The following is a 16,353-nucleotide window of genomic DNA, read 5'->3' as shown; positions in this document are numbered from 1 at the left end:
TGTGTGTGTGTGTGTGTATGTGTGTGTGTGTCTGTCTCGCTCTCATGAAAACCCATGAAGGGATATCACATATTGGGTCTGAGACAGTATTTATTTTTATTCTGAGCCAGGAAGGGAGGGATTAAATAGATTTTTAGCTATTGCAGTATATGCTTGCCAGTGTTTGAGGGAAAGCAGGATTATTCAATTTCTCCAGCCCCAAAGAGACAGACTGTTTGGATTCCATTGTTTCACAGAGCACCTATTGGTATTAACTGTTTGTTATGCTTAGTGTTCACCAGTGATTCATACGGAGTTGTTGTGTTACCTGATGGTAATATTGCAACCCAGCATTATGCCAAGTTAAATTTATTTTCCTCATGAGTTTAATTTTGAGGTTTTATATTTTGGTCATGTCTGAAACACTTCATTATTATTTAAGACAATATTTTCCATCAGAGGTGCAGAAGTAATTTGAACAAAAACTCAGCCCAGTTAATGTGGTTGTAATTATAGTAATTGTTATTTTCTTCTAAGTGGATTTGTCTGTGTTTTGAAAGCTCTGTCATTTCTTAAATTTCAAATAAGGTTGACAAACACATGCCCCAAAGAGTAAAGAAACACATGGCCATTGTTGCTCCATTTGGAAGTTCGATAGAAGCCTGTGTGACTCATTTTCTCTTCAATGACTGGAACACTGCTTGAGCGTATAAGTATAATTTGACATGTGGAGGAAATCCAGATGAAATTACAATGATTTAATGGGGAAAGGTTGAAGCCTTTATATGTGTCACTCTGTTTTTAATGTACCTGACAGCTTGCATTGAGCTCTGTCTGACCACATACTCTCAGGATATCTGTCTACATTAACTAATGTAATTTATTGCAAGGGATTTGATAATTTTTCATACATCTCAGCAATAGTGCCAGGCTGTGTTTGCAGAGCTTTTGATAGTTTTTTAAGACATGTTTGAATATTTTCTCTGTGATCCTTATAACTCAGGAGTGAGAAACATCCAGCCCGTGGGCTGTATAAGACCCCATGAAATCATTTGGTGTGTCCCTGCCAACGCAACCCAAACTCAAATTTTTTAAAATTTATTCCTGATGTTTGGTTGTATGTTTGTTTTTATTTATTCACTTGAGAAGAGGCAGAGTTACATACAGAGAGAAGAAGACACAGAGGTCTTCCATCTACTGGTTCACTCCCCAAATGGCCACAATGGGTGTCTCACGTGGGTGCAGGGGCCCAAGCACTTGGGCCATCTTCTGCTTTCCTAGACCATCAGCAGGGAGCTGGATCAGAAGTGGAGCAGCTGGTTCACAAACCGGTGCCCATATGGGATGCTGGTGCTGCAGGAGGTTGCTTAACCTACTATGCCACAGTGCCGGCTCCAGGGATCAAAATTTGATAAATATATAGTTTGCTATTTTTGGTGGTGGAGAGAGTGAGAGCTTGAGCTTCCATTCCTGGTTCACTCCCCAAATGGCCACAATGGCTGGAGCTGGGCTGGGCTGGAGTTGGGAACTTTTTCTGCATCCACGTGGGCCATCTTATGCTCTCCCAGGCACACCAGCAGGGAGCAGGATGGGAAGTGGAGCAGCCGGTGCCCACATGGGATGCTGGCGTCACAGGATGGTGGCTTTACCTGCCACACTGCAGCCCCAGCCCTGGCAGGCTGATTTTTAAGTTGGATCATTTGTAAGGCTTGTGAATGACATAATTAGCCCAAGACCCTTGGCAGAAAAAGGATTCCCACATCTGCGGGATACAAAGGACTGGAAATATCATACACCATTTTTCAAAGTATAAAATAGGGGCTTAAGGAGATCAAGTTAAACATCCAACATCACTTGCCTAATAACGGGTAGACATGAAATTGGAATTCAGGCCTTGGAATCCCTACACCACTTATTTTCCAAAGAGTTCGTGCTTCCTCCTTTTATTTTCTTTATAGTAGCTACAGCATTTCTGAATGAATTGTAAACTCCAGGAAGTAGAAAGAGTAGTCTTTAAAAAATTTCTTTACTGTATATAGCCAATGCTCAATAAAGTAAACAAATGAATTATGGTCATTTCCAGCTCTTATGATTTATCACTTTCGTTAGCAACTCCTAGTTGCTCCCTTGCCACTTGATATCTATTTAACAAGTGTTACTCAAAGTGTAATTTAATGTCTTATTTCTACATTAAAACCTAGCAGAGAATTTACTTTGGTTATTATGATCTAGTTAAGATGCTGTTTTGAATTCTTGGTTTATGATAAAGCTATTTAAGTCCATTTTAGTCCAAGAATACAGTGGCCAGACATTCTGTCCTTACCCAGATCTACTGAGTGCAAAACCAGGGGGCCAACTCCCAGAAAAAGGTGTCAGGAAATGCTCTTTCCCTAAGACAGCTCCTCCGGGGATCTTTAATATCACGCTAAAGTGCAGAGCACTGCAGCTTGTCAAGTTAGCCAGCACACTCCCCATGTTACACTGGATAACACATCTGGGCTCGGGGTGTGATAAAGGGCTTATGTAATGTCCATTACCTCTGCAGGGTCATTAGTTGCGTTTTGAAATCCAACTGCAGTGTGGAGAAAGGCCCACAGTTAACTACTGTCACACTACGTCTCCGCAAGGGATTTTTCTAGGTCGCGTTCTGTGTTTAGGTTTTTATTTTCATCTTTTCCTCCTCTGTTTGATAAATACTTAAACATATTGACTTCTAAGGAAAGGGGAAACTCTTTGGCCAACCAAGAGCTTTTGGGTTAAATATGACACATGATAAAATAGCCTAGAAACTCTGGCCAGGTATGAAACTGACAAGAGTGAATTGATGGGCTGCCAGCTTCTCATGTTCTGTTCTTTGCGACCATCCTTGATAAACTCCCAAATCTCCTGCTTCAGGTGAAGATGTGTCATCTTTCCTTCACTTAAAAATAATCTTGGGGATACATACCATACAATGTCCTTAAGTATCATTCAACAGATTTTAAAAGGTAGTCACATGGTTATGTAACCATTATCACTGTCATTTTAGGATGTTTTATCATTGCACAAAGTTTTGTATATCTAATGCTGTTTTTTTCCCTTTGTCTCAGCTCCTTCTTCAAATGAATGTATTTTCTGACTCCAGATTTGCCTGTTCACCTCCTATAGAGGGCGCCATTCAGTGTGTGGTCCTCAAGATCTGGCTGCTTTCACTCACTATGTTTCAGGGTGCCTCCATGCTGTAGCATGTGTCAAAACTTCATTCCGTACATACCACGGGTTTATTGATCCATTCATCCATGGCCAGACACTGGATTACTTCTACATTTTCAGCTAGTGTGAATAACGTTGCTGTGCTTATTCATGTACAACTTCTGTGGACATACTTTCCAGTTTCCTTACTCGGTTGTCTCTATTCAGCCATTGTTGAGAATGGATGTTGATGTTTCCAACGAACGTAAAGCTTTGTAATTATCCCTTGAATGCTCTGTTTTTGCTTTATATACTTTGGTCAGTTAGGTGTATAAATACCTGAAATATTACAACTTCTTGTTATACTGAAACTTTTATTAATGTATGTCCTTCCTTGTCTTGTCTACTCATTTTTGATTTAGTCTATTTTGTCTGATCTTTGTATAATCATTCCACTTTCTTTTGGCTACTATTTACATGGATTTCCTTTTTTTAATCTATTTTGTGTCTTTGGATCTAAATTGAGTCTTTTGCTGATGGCATATATTCATGTTTTTGTGTTTCTTTAACACATTTTACTATTCTGTCTTTTGAGAACTTAATGTATTTATATTTAAAGTAATTATGGCTAAGTGGGGCCTTATGTCATTTTGCTGTTTTCTAAATAGCTTATAGCTATTTTTTTTTTGGTCTCATTTCCTGGGTTACTGTCTCTTATATTTAGTTGAATTTTTTTTGTAATGAAATATTTAAATTCCCCTTGTTGCATGTTCTATAGCTATTTTCTTGGTGGTTAATGTGGGGATTACATTTAAGATCCTGAAGTTGTAGCATTGTAACTTAAATTTAACGAGAGTTGACTTCAACTCTGCTTCATTACCAGCTTTGTCCCATACTGCTTTTGGTTGTTATCATAAAATTCCCTCTTAGTACATTGTGTTCTCCAAATATAAAAATACTTCAGGGGCTGGTGTTGTGATGTAGGAGGTAAAGTTGTCACCTGTGATGCTAGTGTCATAAATGGGTGCTGGTTTGAGTCCCTGCTGCTCCACTTCTGATCCAGCTCCCTGCTAATGTACCTGGGAAAGCAGGAGAAGATGACCCAAGTGCTTGTGCCCATGACCCATGTGCAAGACCAAGAAGCAGCTCCTGGCTTTGGCCAGACTGGGCCCTGGCTATTATGGCCATTTGGAGAGTCAACCAGTGGATGAAAGACCTTTCTCCCTGTCTGTAATTCCGCCTCTCAAAAAAAAAAAAAAAAATTAAAATGTATTAGCCCCTTAAATTACAGGGAATACAAAATGTAGCATTAGAAACCAAAGTTATGACATAACTAGATTTTAGACTAATAATTTTAAAATGTTCCTTAAGTCACATTAAAAAATGTTTAGTTACAAGCCACTGTTACACTAACATGAGCTTTTATTAATGTGTTTCTTGGTATGGCTTCTAGATCCTGTCTGGCGTCCTTTCCTGCTGAGTGCAGAACTTCCTTGAGCATTGCCTGCAGGGCAGTTCTAGTGGTAACAGACTCCCTCAGCTTTGGCTTATCTCTGAACGCCTGGATTTCTTCCTTGCTTTTGAAGACCAGTTTTTGCCAGATAGAGGATTCTTGGTTGACTTTCATTTCTCTTTTAGCACTTTAACATATCGGACCACTGCTTTCTAGCTTCCAAATTTTCTCATGGGGAATCTGCAGATAATCTTGTTAATGATCTTTTGTATATGATAGATGATTTCTCATTATCTTTGAGATCTTGTCTTTTTTCCTAGTCTTTGACAGTTTGATAATGTGTTTCAATGTGGGTCTCTTTTCATCATGTTTGGAGCTTGTTTAGAGTTCTTGGATATTTATCTTGATGTCTTTCACCAGTTTGTGATCATATTACATATTTTTAGTTGAAGTCATTTTCTGTACAGAAAGCCCTCCATTCTTTCCTTTCTTTGTCACATTTTATTCCTACAATTTATCTATGTGAACAATATTTATAAGTTTATAGTTTTATCTGTGTTTCTATAAACTTATATAAACGCATGTATTATATATTCAAAAATGGGATCTTTTTTTTTTTGACAGGCAGAGTGGACAGTGAGAGAGAGAAAGGTCTTCCTTTTGCCGTTGGTTCACTCTCCAATGGCCACCGCGGCCGGCGCATCGCGCTGATCCAAAGCAAGGAGCCAGGTGCTTCTCCTGGTCTCCCATGCGGGTGCAGGGCCCAAGGACTTGGGCCATCCTCCACTGCACTCCCGGGCCACAGCAGAGAGCTGGCCTGGAAGAGTGGCAACCGGGACAGAACCGGCGCCCCAACTGGGACTAGAACCCGGGGAGCCGGCACCGCAGGCGGAGGATTAGCCTATTGAGCCGCGGCGCCAGCCTGGGATCATTCTTATTATGTGTATTTTCCTACATAATGTCTTTTTCATTCAAGAATACTTTACCTCTAAGACAATGTCTTAAATCTGTTACAATGACTGGATTGTATTCCATGTTTCATTGCCATAATTCATTTAGCCTTTCCCCTAATAATGGCATTTACTTTATATCTAGTATTTTTTTTTTCGTAATGAACTATGCACAGTCACTTCTCTGAAGATAAAATGACTTGGATCATGACAGTATTACTGTCAAAAGCAGCGATTTATTTTATACTAATTAGAGATGTTCTAAAAATTCCCTAAACACATACTGCAAAGTTGCTAAGTGTAACCAGTTTATGTACCAGTCCCAAACCCTAAAGTGATTCTATCTCCCTAGCTTTGTGTTTGACATGTGATATTTCCATTAGCTTTTTTTAAAATTTTTTTTTGACAGGCAGAGTGGAAAGTGAGACAGAGGCAGAGAGAAAGGTCTTCCTTTACCGTTGGTTCACCCTCCAATGGCCACTGGGGCCGGCGCACCGTGCTGATCCGAAGCCAGGAGCCAGGTGCTTCTCCTGGTCTCCCATGTGGGTGCAGGGCCCAAGGACCTGGGCCATCCTCCACTGCCTTCCCAGGCCATAGCAGAGAGCTGGACTGGAAGAGGAGCAACCGGGACAGAATCCGGCACCCCGACGGAGACCAGAACCCAGGGTGCTGGCGCTGCAGGTGGAGGATTAGCCTATTGAGCTGTAGCGCCGGCCTCCATTAGCTTTAAAGTGAGCTCTACAATAGGCAGCTAGGAGAATCGTAGGTCTGGGAGTTTTTACTCACACTAAATTCATTAGGTGCCTGTCCAAGGGGAGAGTCTAATTAGACATCAGAAATCGGGTGAAGGTGCTCATCCTTTTTATTTGGCTTTCTAATCCTATCCTGGATGTCCACTGTATTCCTTAAATTCAGGTGATTTCCTCACCATTGCAAATTGTGTGGTTTGGAGCGGGAGTTTGTACTTAAGTGGATTGATGGATGGCTCAGATGTGACTGGGGCAGGGATTGGGGGGGCGTACTATGGTATTGTGGCCCAGCTAGTTAAGTCCCCCTCTTGTGACTTGGGAGTGCTGGTTTGAGTCCCAGATACTCTGCTCTGATCCATCTCCCTGCTAATGTGCCTGTTAAGGCAGTGAGAGATGGTACAAAGGCTTGGGTCCCTGCTTCCACGTGGGAGACTAGGGTGGGTTTCTATGCTCCTGGCTTCCACTTTGCCAGTCCTGGCTTTTGGGATCATTTTGGTGGAGTAAACCAGGGATAGAAGATCTCTTTATGTCTCTGCCTGTCTGTCACTCTGCCTTTCACATAAATAAATGGTAAAGACATGCCCAAGGAATTGGATTCTTATCATTCCTCTGGATTTTTTTTTTTTTTTTGACAGGCAGAGTTAGACAGAGAAAGGCCTTCCTTTCGTTGGTTCACCCCCCAAATGGCTGCTATGGCCGGTGGCGCTGTGCCAATCCAAAGCCAGGAGCCAGGTGCTTCCTCCTGGTCTCCCATGCGGGTGCAGGGCCCAAGGACTTGGGCCATCCTCTACTGCCTTCCCGGGCCACAGCAGAGAGCTGGACTGGAAGAGGAGCAACCGGCACAGAATCCGGCGCCCCAACCGGGACTAGAACCCGGGATGCTGGTGCCGCAGGTGGAGGATTAGCCTAGTGAGCCCCGGTGATGGCCTCCTCTGGGTCTTTATACACTGTTTCTCCATCCCAGCTCTGGAGGACTTTTCCATGTAATCCAGGGGGAGTCAAGTGTTCTGTATAAGAATTTCTTAGTTGTGTTTTCATTTCAGTGATAACAGCAATAATTAAGCTTATTCTAGATCACCTGGATAAGCATCTTCACTAGGCACAGTGATGGTGCTGTAGTGCATGCAGGAGTTTTTATTTAGAATTATATTGCTGTTAAACCACACTGCTTAGGCTTTTCCTGGCTATTAAGCAAGGACCAGAAGCAGACTTGATAAATACTACCCTCCATGGGAGAACAAAGTCTGTACTAGCATGTTATACAAAGGACGCTTTTGTAGTGGCTAAGCCAGGATACTGGGTGGTACATGCTTCCCAAACACAGAACTTGTGCCATAGCAGTCATCACATTTAGTGGTGGGTTTTAGCAGATAAATGTTAATATCCACTCATCTTAAAATTTAAATTTAAATATTCTTAGTTTTGTAGTTTAGTTTCTGTGTGCAAGTTAATTTCAATTTTATAGTTGTTAGACCTATAAAGGGATTTTTATCTAATTGCATATATGCCTGCAAAACATTCTTCCTGTTTATAAAGCCCATGTAATTCTTTCGCTTAAGGGATAATGCTTTAGGGTCCCTGACTTAGAGCTGTCTGGGTCACATCCCTAGAAAAAGCAGCAATGTTCTATGGCAAGCTTCCTCTGTGTGTGTGTGTATGTGTGTGTGTGTACGCACACACACACACGCGCTGAGGACTCCTTTGGCAGTTTAGTGAAACTGATAAATGTCTTCTCAGAATGATGTTTTGTTGTTTAAATACACAGAATTCAAAAGAAAACAATTGTATCACATGCAGTTAATAAAATGCTAGAAATAGAAGTTCATTATATAGTAACATGTGCCTATTCACTAATATATTATGCAATGATAACTAGCAGTAGGTCATTTACCACAGTTTTATGAAAGGGATTGAGAATAAATAGCATTTTGAATTATCTATAACAACTCTTGCTGTGCAAGTGTTGATGGTCTTTATTTTTTCTACATGTTGCCTACATTGATACTTTATTTCTATGCAATGACTTAGGTGATGGAAGCAGCTGTTGCTTTTCTGCCATAAGAATTCATTACATGGGGTATTGGGGTCTTTGAATTCTAAGGACACTTTCTCTGGAGAAAAAGCAAGTTTTGTTGGTACCCAGGAGGACTTGAGCTGCCACCTCAGCTTTAAGTCTTACTCCAAAAGTTGCAGAACCTAAGACCCCTGGATGCCATTGTCAGACCCCAGTGTTCAAGTCCAGTTGGTTGCCCTGTTGCATAGAGTAAATCACGTTCTGCAGGCTTATAGTTATGAGACTTGGGCATGAACAAATAAATGATGCATTAAGTAATTTGTATGTGCTGGTCTGGTGAAGACCTTTACAGCTCTTGGAAGAGACAGAAAGGAAACTGAGTATAGGATAGCCTCCTCTTTCCTTGTTCTCCCTTCCTTCCTCTTCATTGCATCTTTGGATGACTTTTTCCCTAGAACGTGTTGAGTTCCTTCCAGAAAGAGCAAACTCAATCTTAGGTGCAGAGCAAGGCTCTTGGAAGGAGTAATAGAACAGTGCCTGTTTTGCTCTCCTTTGGCTACAATTCTAGTCCTCCTTTCCAAGAGCTCTTGGCCCCCAGTCCTGAATGAGAACTGCAGTACGCCCCAGGTGACAGGTACCTGCAGAGGTAATGTGCTGATGACACATTAATACAGCAAATAAGAGTCAGAGTTAAGCAGTTGTGGCCAAAGCCTTGCGGCTCAGCATTTTCCTCTCCAGGTTCGTTATCCCAGTCTCCTGTTCAGCAAGAGCCACCTGATACCCTCAATCTACATACAGAAAAGAACAGTAGCAAGCTGATGTCAGCAGTGTGAAATCAGTGCTGATCAAACTCAAAGACAATAATGCTCTTCTAAAAGCCAAAGCCTCAGACAAAAAACAAAAACAAAAACAAAAACAAAACAAAACAAAACAAAACAAAAAACCTGTAATTTACTTTACTCTCTGGTTCTGAAAGAAAGTTGGCACTGTATATATTCTTTTGCCTTAATCATTCAGTTTGCTGAGTCTCAGGTTTTTGGTCTTTGTACAATTTTGTGTTGAGAGCAAAAAAAAAAAAAAAACCTCTAAATGGGGATCTGTTTGCTGTTAAGTGTGCCTTTAGAGAATATGCCTTTTCACTTACTTGGAGTTGAAATAAGTATGGTAATATGTTTTCCAAACCAAAAACTTTACATCTGTTCACATTTGATGCAAACCATTCCTTGTGTTTCAGTGTAAACACATTTTATGTTTTGCTACTCTGCTTCATTAACCTAATATTCACATGTGGTGTTTGAAGGAATAGAATTTAGAGTATTTGTTTGTAATTATAGTAATCTGTGTAAAGCCATCCTAGTGCCTATGGACTCTTCCGAGGTTTATGAAATATCTCATTTTCAGAGAACCTCAGTTAATAGGCCGTGAAGCATTGTTTATTCATCCACTAAGCCATTTATTGAGTGCCAAGCTCTGGGGACTTGGCTATTTGAATTATAAAGATGGATAAGATACAATTCCCATTTCCAGGTAGCTGTCAGCTAACATCTTGAGACATGAACCATGTTATTCATACCTTGAGAAATAAAGGGAGAAATTTAAGACTGGTTCCGAGAAGGAAGAAAGCATGATCTATTTCAATGGTTTCTATTTCTAAAAAGACAGTACTATTTATTACAGCATGAAAATAGTTTAACATATTTTTCTAAAAATAAGTTATTACAAAGTTTAAAAGTATCTTGGGGCTTCTATTTTTAATCAGACTAATCTACTTCATTTTAAAAAATGAAAACAATAATATAATTGACTTGGGCCAATTGGACAGTCTTGTTTCCAATTTTATTTATAAAATATGGGGAGGCCAACCTTTCTTTTACAGGTAATGAATTTTTTTTTTAAAGATTTGATAGAGTTTATAGACAAAGAGAAGGGGGGAGAGAGAAGTCTTCCATCTACTGGTTCACTCCTCAAAATGGTCACAATGGCCAGAGCTGGGCAGATCTGAAGCCAGGAGCTTCTTATGGGTCTCCCACATGGGCAGGGGCCCAAGTACCTGAGCCATCTTCCACGGCTTTCCCAGGCCACAGGCAGAGAGCTGGATCAGAATAGGAGCAGCTGGGACATGCACGGGTGCCCATATGAGGTGCTGGCACTGCAGGAAGAGGCTTAACCTATGCCACAGTGCTGGCCCCAGGTAACAATACAATTTGTCACCTTGGAAGTAGGGGATCTGGAAGCTTACAAATGCCTCCTTGGAATTTGCCTTCTAATTTTCCATTATTAAGTAATGGAGCTCGGAGAGCTTGCTTGTTTGGATTATATGTTCATAGTTGGGTACTGGACAGAGGCCCTTAGGGTATTTGGGACACTGACTTGTGACACCTTATAGCTGTCAAAGCACGGTGATTATGTTGTCATACAATGTCTTCTCCAGTTGAACATTGATTTTAAAAATGAATAAAGTGAGAGTGGTGCCAAGAGAAGGTAATGGAGACCTTAAATCTAAAGGTTTTGCTTGCTGGAGGGTTTGGGAACAAGCCAGCAGGCCAATTGTGAGGAGCAGTGAAGCAGGTGATGCCAGGGACGCAGGAAGCAGTGTGAACCTCCCCGAGGAGGTTACCCTACGATGGCAGCCCTGTCCTCCATGCAGCCCTTCGGAGCCTGGAGGGGTCCTGCCATAGTGGTACTCACCACAGCTCGTGCCATGGGCTTCTACCGATTCTGGGAGTTCACACATGACTATTGTGGTAATGCAACAGCCCCAGGAAGTAAGTGCTGTCATTAGTCTCCCTTTATTTACGAGGAAACCCAAACACAGAGGATTAATCCTGTGCTCAGAATTGCTCAGCAAGTGGGTGGCAGAGCCAGTGTTACAAGCCAAGCAGTGAAGCTCCAGGGTCTACAGTGTATTTTTGCCACAAAGAGCAAAACAGCAACAAAAAGGAATAGTCCTTGAAAGACACATGGGAAGGCGGAAACCCATGGCCTAAGGGGAGCCTAACTCAGCCCCAAAGAGCTGGATTCCAAAGCTGGTTAGCCACAAATGATATTTCGGGGGGCAATTGTGTAGTCTGGTGTTCAGTACTGGAGAACAGTTGTCTGGGACAATGGCAGGAATGGAAAAGGGATGCTGTTTAAGAGCTGCTTGTTTCAAGTCTGGATTTATAGGAAGGATATATGGCAAACCTTCTGGGAGACCAGCGGGTTAATCTGAAGACAATAGAAACTCACTCACACTGCTCCCTATTGTTTTTGCTACGGTGAGAAACACAGTATGTGAGCTAACCTCTTCAACTTTTTTAAAGAAAGATTTATTTACTTGAAAGAGTGTGACAGGGAAAGATGCCCTTCTGCCCTGGCCAAACGTCCACAGATCTACCTTCCACTGGTTCATTCTCCAAATGCCTGCAACGGCCAAGGTTGGGCAAAGACAAAGCCAGGAACCAGGAACTCCATCTTGGCCTCCCACAGGGGTGGCAGGGGCTGAAGCACTTGAACTACTTCTGCTGCCTTTCTGGGTGCATTGGCAGGTGGCTGGATCGGAGCTGGCGTTGCACAGTTCCTGAGTATCTTGGGACTTGGAATGACACAGTGATATGGATGTGGGCATCTCAAGCAGCACATTGAACTGCCACGCCATGGCACGTGTCCCTACCCTCTGACAATTTTAAGTGCACAGTGTCAACTGCATGCATGTTGTTCAGATCTCCAGAATGTTTTTAGCTTGCAGGGCTGAAATTCTATGCCCTATTCTTCTGTCCAGCCCCTGGCAACCATCATTCTACTTGGTGCTTCTGCAGGTTTGAAATATATGACTGGAGTCAAGCAGTATGTGTCCTTCTGTGACTGGCTTATTTCACTCAATACATCCTCAAGGCTTGTCCATGTCTTAGCATGTGACAGGACTTCTTTCTTGGTAAAGATGGATTTCTTTGAAAGGCTGAGTAACAGAGGGAGAGGGAGAAAAATTAGTTGCTGAGTGTTTGCTGGCTTATTGGACTTGAGTTAACTTAGCTGTGGTTGAGCATTTATTCCCCTTTGCTCATAGCTTCTGAATTTCCTGTGGAAGAGTTACCTTTATCATGTGGTGGTCTTCATTCTTTTTTTTTTTTTAACTTTTATTTAATGAATATAAATTTCCAAAGTACGACTTATGGATTACAATGGCTTCCCCCCCATACCGTCCTTCCCACCTACAACCCTCCCCTTTCCCACTCCCTCTCCCCTTCCATTCACATCAAGATTCATTTTCGATTATCTTAATATACAGAAGATCAGCTTAGTATACATTAGGTATGGATTTCAACAGTTTGCTCCCACACAGAAACATAAAGTGAAAAATAATAGATGATTTTTTTTTAAATGATGATGAAATCAGAGCAGACCTATTGTCATGTTTAATCCCAGTGAGAGTCAAGTTGGGAATTGATAATTTCTTTCTTTTTTTTTTTTTTTTACAGAGGATCAGTTTAGTATGCATTAAGTAAGGATTTCAACAGTTTGCACCCCCATAGAAACACAAAGTGAAATATATTGTTTGAGTACTCGTTATAGCATTAAATCTCAATGCACAGCACATTAAGGACAGAGATCCTACATGAGGAGTAAGTGCACAGTGACTCCTGTTGTTGACTTTACCAATTGACACTCCTGTCTATGGCATCAGTAATCTCCCCATGCTCTAGTCATGAGTTTCCAAGGCTATGGAAGCCCTCTGAGTTCTCCAACTCTTATCTTGTTTAGACAAGGTCATAGTCAAAGTGGAGGTTCTCTCCTCCCTTCAGAGAAAGGTACCTCCTTCTTTGATGACCTGTTCTTTCCACTGGGATCTCACTCGCAGAGATCTTTTGCCAGAGTGTCTTGGCTTTCCATGCCTGAAATACTCTCATGGGCTTTTCAGCCAGATCCAAATGCCTTTAGGGCTGATTCTGAGGCCAGAGTGCTATTTAGGACATCTGCCATTCTGTGAGTCTGCTGAGTATCTCACTTCCCATGTTGGATCACTCTCCCCTTTATTTATTCCATCGGTTAGCGTTAGCAGGTACTAGACTTGTCTATGTGCTCCCTTTGACTCCCAGTCCCTCCACCATGACCAACTGTGAACTGAAATTGATCACCTGGAACAGTGAGATGGCATTGGTACATGCCACCTCGATGGGATTGAATTGGAATCCCTTGGTATGCTTCCAACTCCACCACTTGGGGCAAGTCAGCCTGAGCATGTCCCAAATTATACATCTCTTCCCTCTCCCATTCCCACTCCCATGTTCAACAGGGATCACATTTCAGTTAATTTTCAACACTTAAGAATAACTGTGCATCAATTACAGAACTAAACCAGTCATATTAAGTAGAACAGATAAAAAAAAATACTAAGAGGGATAATGTATTAAGTTGTTCATTAACAGTCAGGGCTGTGCTGATCAAGCCACCATTTCCCATAGTGTCCACCTCACTCCAACAGGTTTCCCTCTTGGTGTTCAGTCAGTCGTCACCGATCAGGGAGAACATATGGTATTTGTCCCTTTGGGACTGGCTTATTTCACTCAGCATGATGTGTTCCAGATTCCTCCATTTTGTTGCAAATGACTGGATTTCGTTGTTTCTTACTGCGGTATAGTATTCTAAAGAGTACATATCCCATAATTTCTTTATCCAGTCTATCGTTGATGGGCATTTAGGTTGGTTCCAGGTCTTAGCTATTGTGAATTGTGCTGCAATAAACATTAGGGTGCAGACCTCTTTTTTGTTTGCCAATTTAAATTCCTTTGGGTAAATTCCAAGGAGTGGGATGGCTGGGTCGAACGGTAGGGTTATCTTCAGGTTTCTGAGGAATCTCCAGACTGCCTTCCACAGTGGCTTGACCAGTTTGCATTCCCACCAACAGTGGGTTAGTGTCCCTTTTTCCCCACATCCTCGCCAGCATCTGTTGTTGGTAGATTTCTGCATGTGAGCCATTCTAACCGGGGTGAGGTGAAACCTCATTGTGGTTTTGATTTGCATTTCCCTGATTGCTAATGACCTTGAACATTTTTTCATGTGCCTGTTGGCCATTTGGATTTCCTCTTTTGAAAAATGTCTATTGAAGTCCTTGGCCCATCTCTTAAGTGGGTTGTTGGTTTTGTTTTTGTGGAGTTTCTTGATCTCTCTGTAGATTCTGGTTATTAACCCTTTATCTGTTGCATAGTTTGCAAATATTTTTTCCCATTCTGTCGGTTGTCTCTTCACTCTCCTGACTGTTTCTTTTGCAGTACAGAAACTTCTCAATTTGATGCGATCCCAATAGTTGATTTTGGCTTTGACTGCCTGTGCCTCCCGGGTCTTTTCCAGAAATTCTTTGCCTGTGCCAATATCTTGAAGGGTTTCTCCAATGTTCTCTAGTAACTTGATGGTGTCAGGTCGTAGATTTAGGTCTTTAATCCATGTTGAGTGGATTTTTGTGTAAGGTGTAAGGTAGGGGTCTTGCTTCATGATTCTGCACGTGGAAATCCAATTTTCCCAGCACCATTTATTGAATAGACTGTCCTTGCTCCAGGAATTAGTTTTAGATCCTTGATCAAATATAAGTTGGCTGTAGATGTTTGGGTTGATTTCTGGTGTTTCAATTCTGTTCCATTGGTCTATCCATCTGTTTCTGTACCAGTACCATGCTGTTTTGATTACAACTGCCCTGTAGTATGTCCTGAAATCTGCTACTGTGATGCCTCCGGCTTTGTTTTTGTTGTACAAGATTGCTTTAGCTATTCGAGGTCTCTTGTGCCTCCATATAAATTTCAGCACCATTTTTTCCAGATCTGAGAAGAATGTCTTTGGTATCTTGATTGGTATTGCATTGAATCTATAAATTGCTTTTGGGAGAATGGACATTTTGATGATGTTGATTCTTCCAATCCATGAGCATGGAAGATTTTTCCATTTCTTGGTATCCTCTTCTATTTCTTTCTTTAAGGTTTTGTAATTTTCATCGTAGAGATCTTTAACGTCTTTGGTTAAGTTTATTCCAAGGTATTTGATTGTTTTTGTAGCTATTGTGAATGGGATTGATCTTAGAAGTTCTTCCTCAGCCATGGCATTGTCTGTGTATACAAAGGCTGTTGATTTTTGTGCATTGATTTTATACCCTGCTACTTTGCCAAACTCTTCTATGAGTTCCAATAGTCTCTTAGTAGAGTTCTTTGGGTCCCCTAAATACAGAATCATGTCATCTGCAATGAGGGATAGTTTGAGTTCTTCCTTCCCAATTTGTATCCCTTTAATTTCTTTTTCTTGCCTAATAGCTCTGGCTAGAACCTCCAGAACTATATTGAATAGCAGTGGTGAGAGTGGGCATCCCTGTCTAGTACCAGATCTCAGTGGAAATGCTTCCAACTTTTCCCCATTCAATAGGATGTTGGCTGTGGGTTTTTCATAGATTGCTTTGATTGTATTGAGGAATGTTCCTTCCAAACCCAGTTTGCTTAGAGTTTTCATCATGAACGGGTGTTGTATTTTATCAAATGCTTTCTCGGCATCTATTGAGATAATCATATGGTTTTTCTTCTGCAGTCTGTTAATGTGGTGTATCACATTGATTGTCTTGCACACATTAAACCATCCCTGCATACCAGGGATAAATCCCACTTGGTCTGGGTGGATGATCTTTCTGATGTGTTGTTGTATTCTATTGGCGAGAATTTTATTGAGGATTTTTGCATCTATGTTCATCAGGGATATTGGTCTGTAATTCTCTTTCAGTGCTGCATCTTTCTCTGGCTTAGGAATTAAGGTGATGCTGGCTTCATAGAAAGAATTTGGAAGGACTCCCTCTTCTTTGATTGTTCTGAATAGTTTGAGAAGAATTGGAGTGAGTTCTTCTTTAAACGTCTGGTAGAATTCAGCAGTGAATCCATCTGGTCCTGGGCTTTTCTTTGTTGGGAGGGCCTTTATTACTGTTTCAATTTCTGTCTCAGTTATGGGTCTGTTTAGGTTTTTGATGTCTTCCTGGTTCAATTTAGGCAGGTTGCATGTGTCCAGGAATCTATCCATTTCTGATAGGTTTCC

The 16,353-nt window shown here is 41.4% G+C and overlaps 1 protein-coding gene across 6 annotated transcripts in view; it reads left to right on the top strand.

The window, feature by feature from the left end:
* CORIN (corin, serine peptidase) overlaps positions 1-16,353 on the top strand; it is a 322,793-nt gene that overhangs the window by 46,069 nt on the left and 260,371 nt on the right. The window lies entirely within an intron of this gene.

Source organism: Oryctolagus cuniculus, chromosome 2, assembly GCF_964237555.1.
Source record: "Oryctolagus cuniculus chromosome 2, mOryCun1.1, whole genome shotgun sequence".
Classification (NCBI taxonomy): domain Eukaryota; kingdom Metazoa; phylum Chordata; class Mammalia; order Lagomorpha; family Leporidae; genus Oryctolagus; species Oryctolagus cuniculus.
This window is presented reverse-complemented; position numbering and strand designations above follow the sequence as displayed.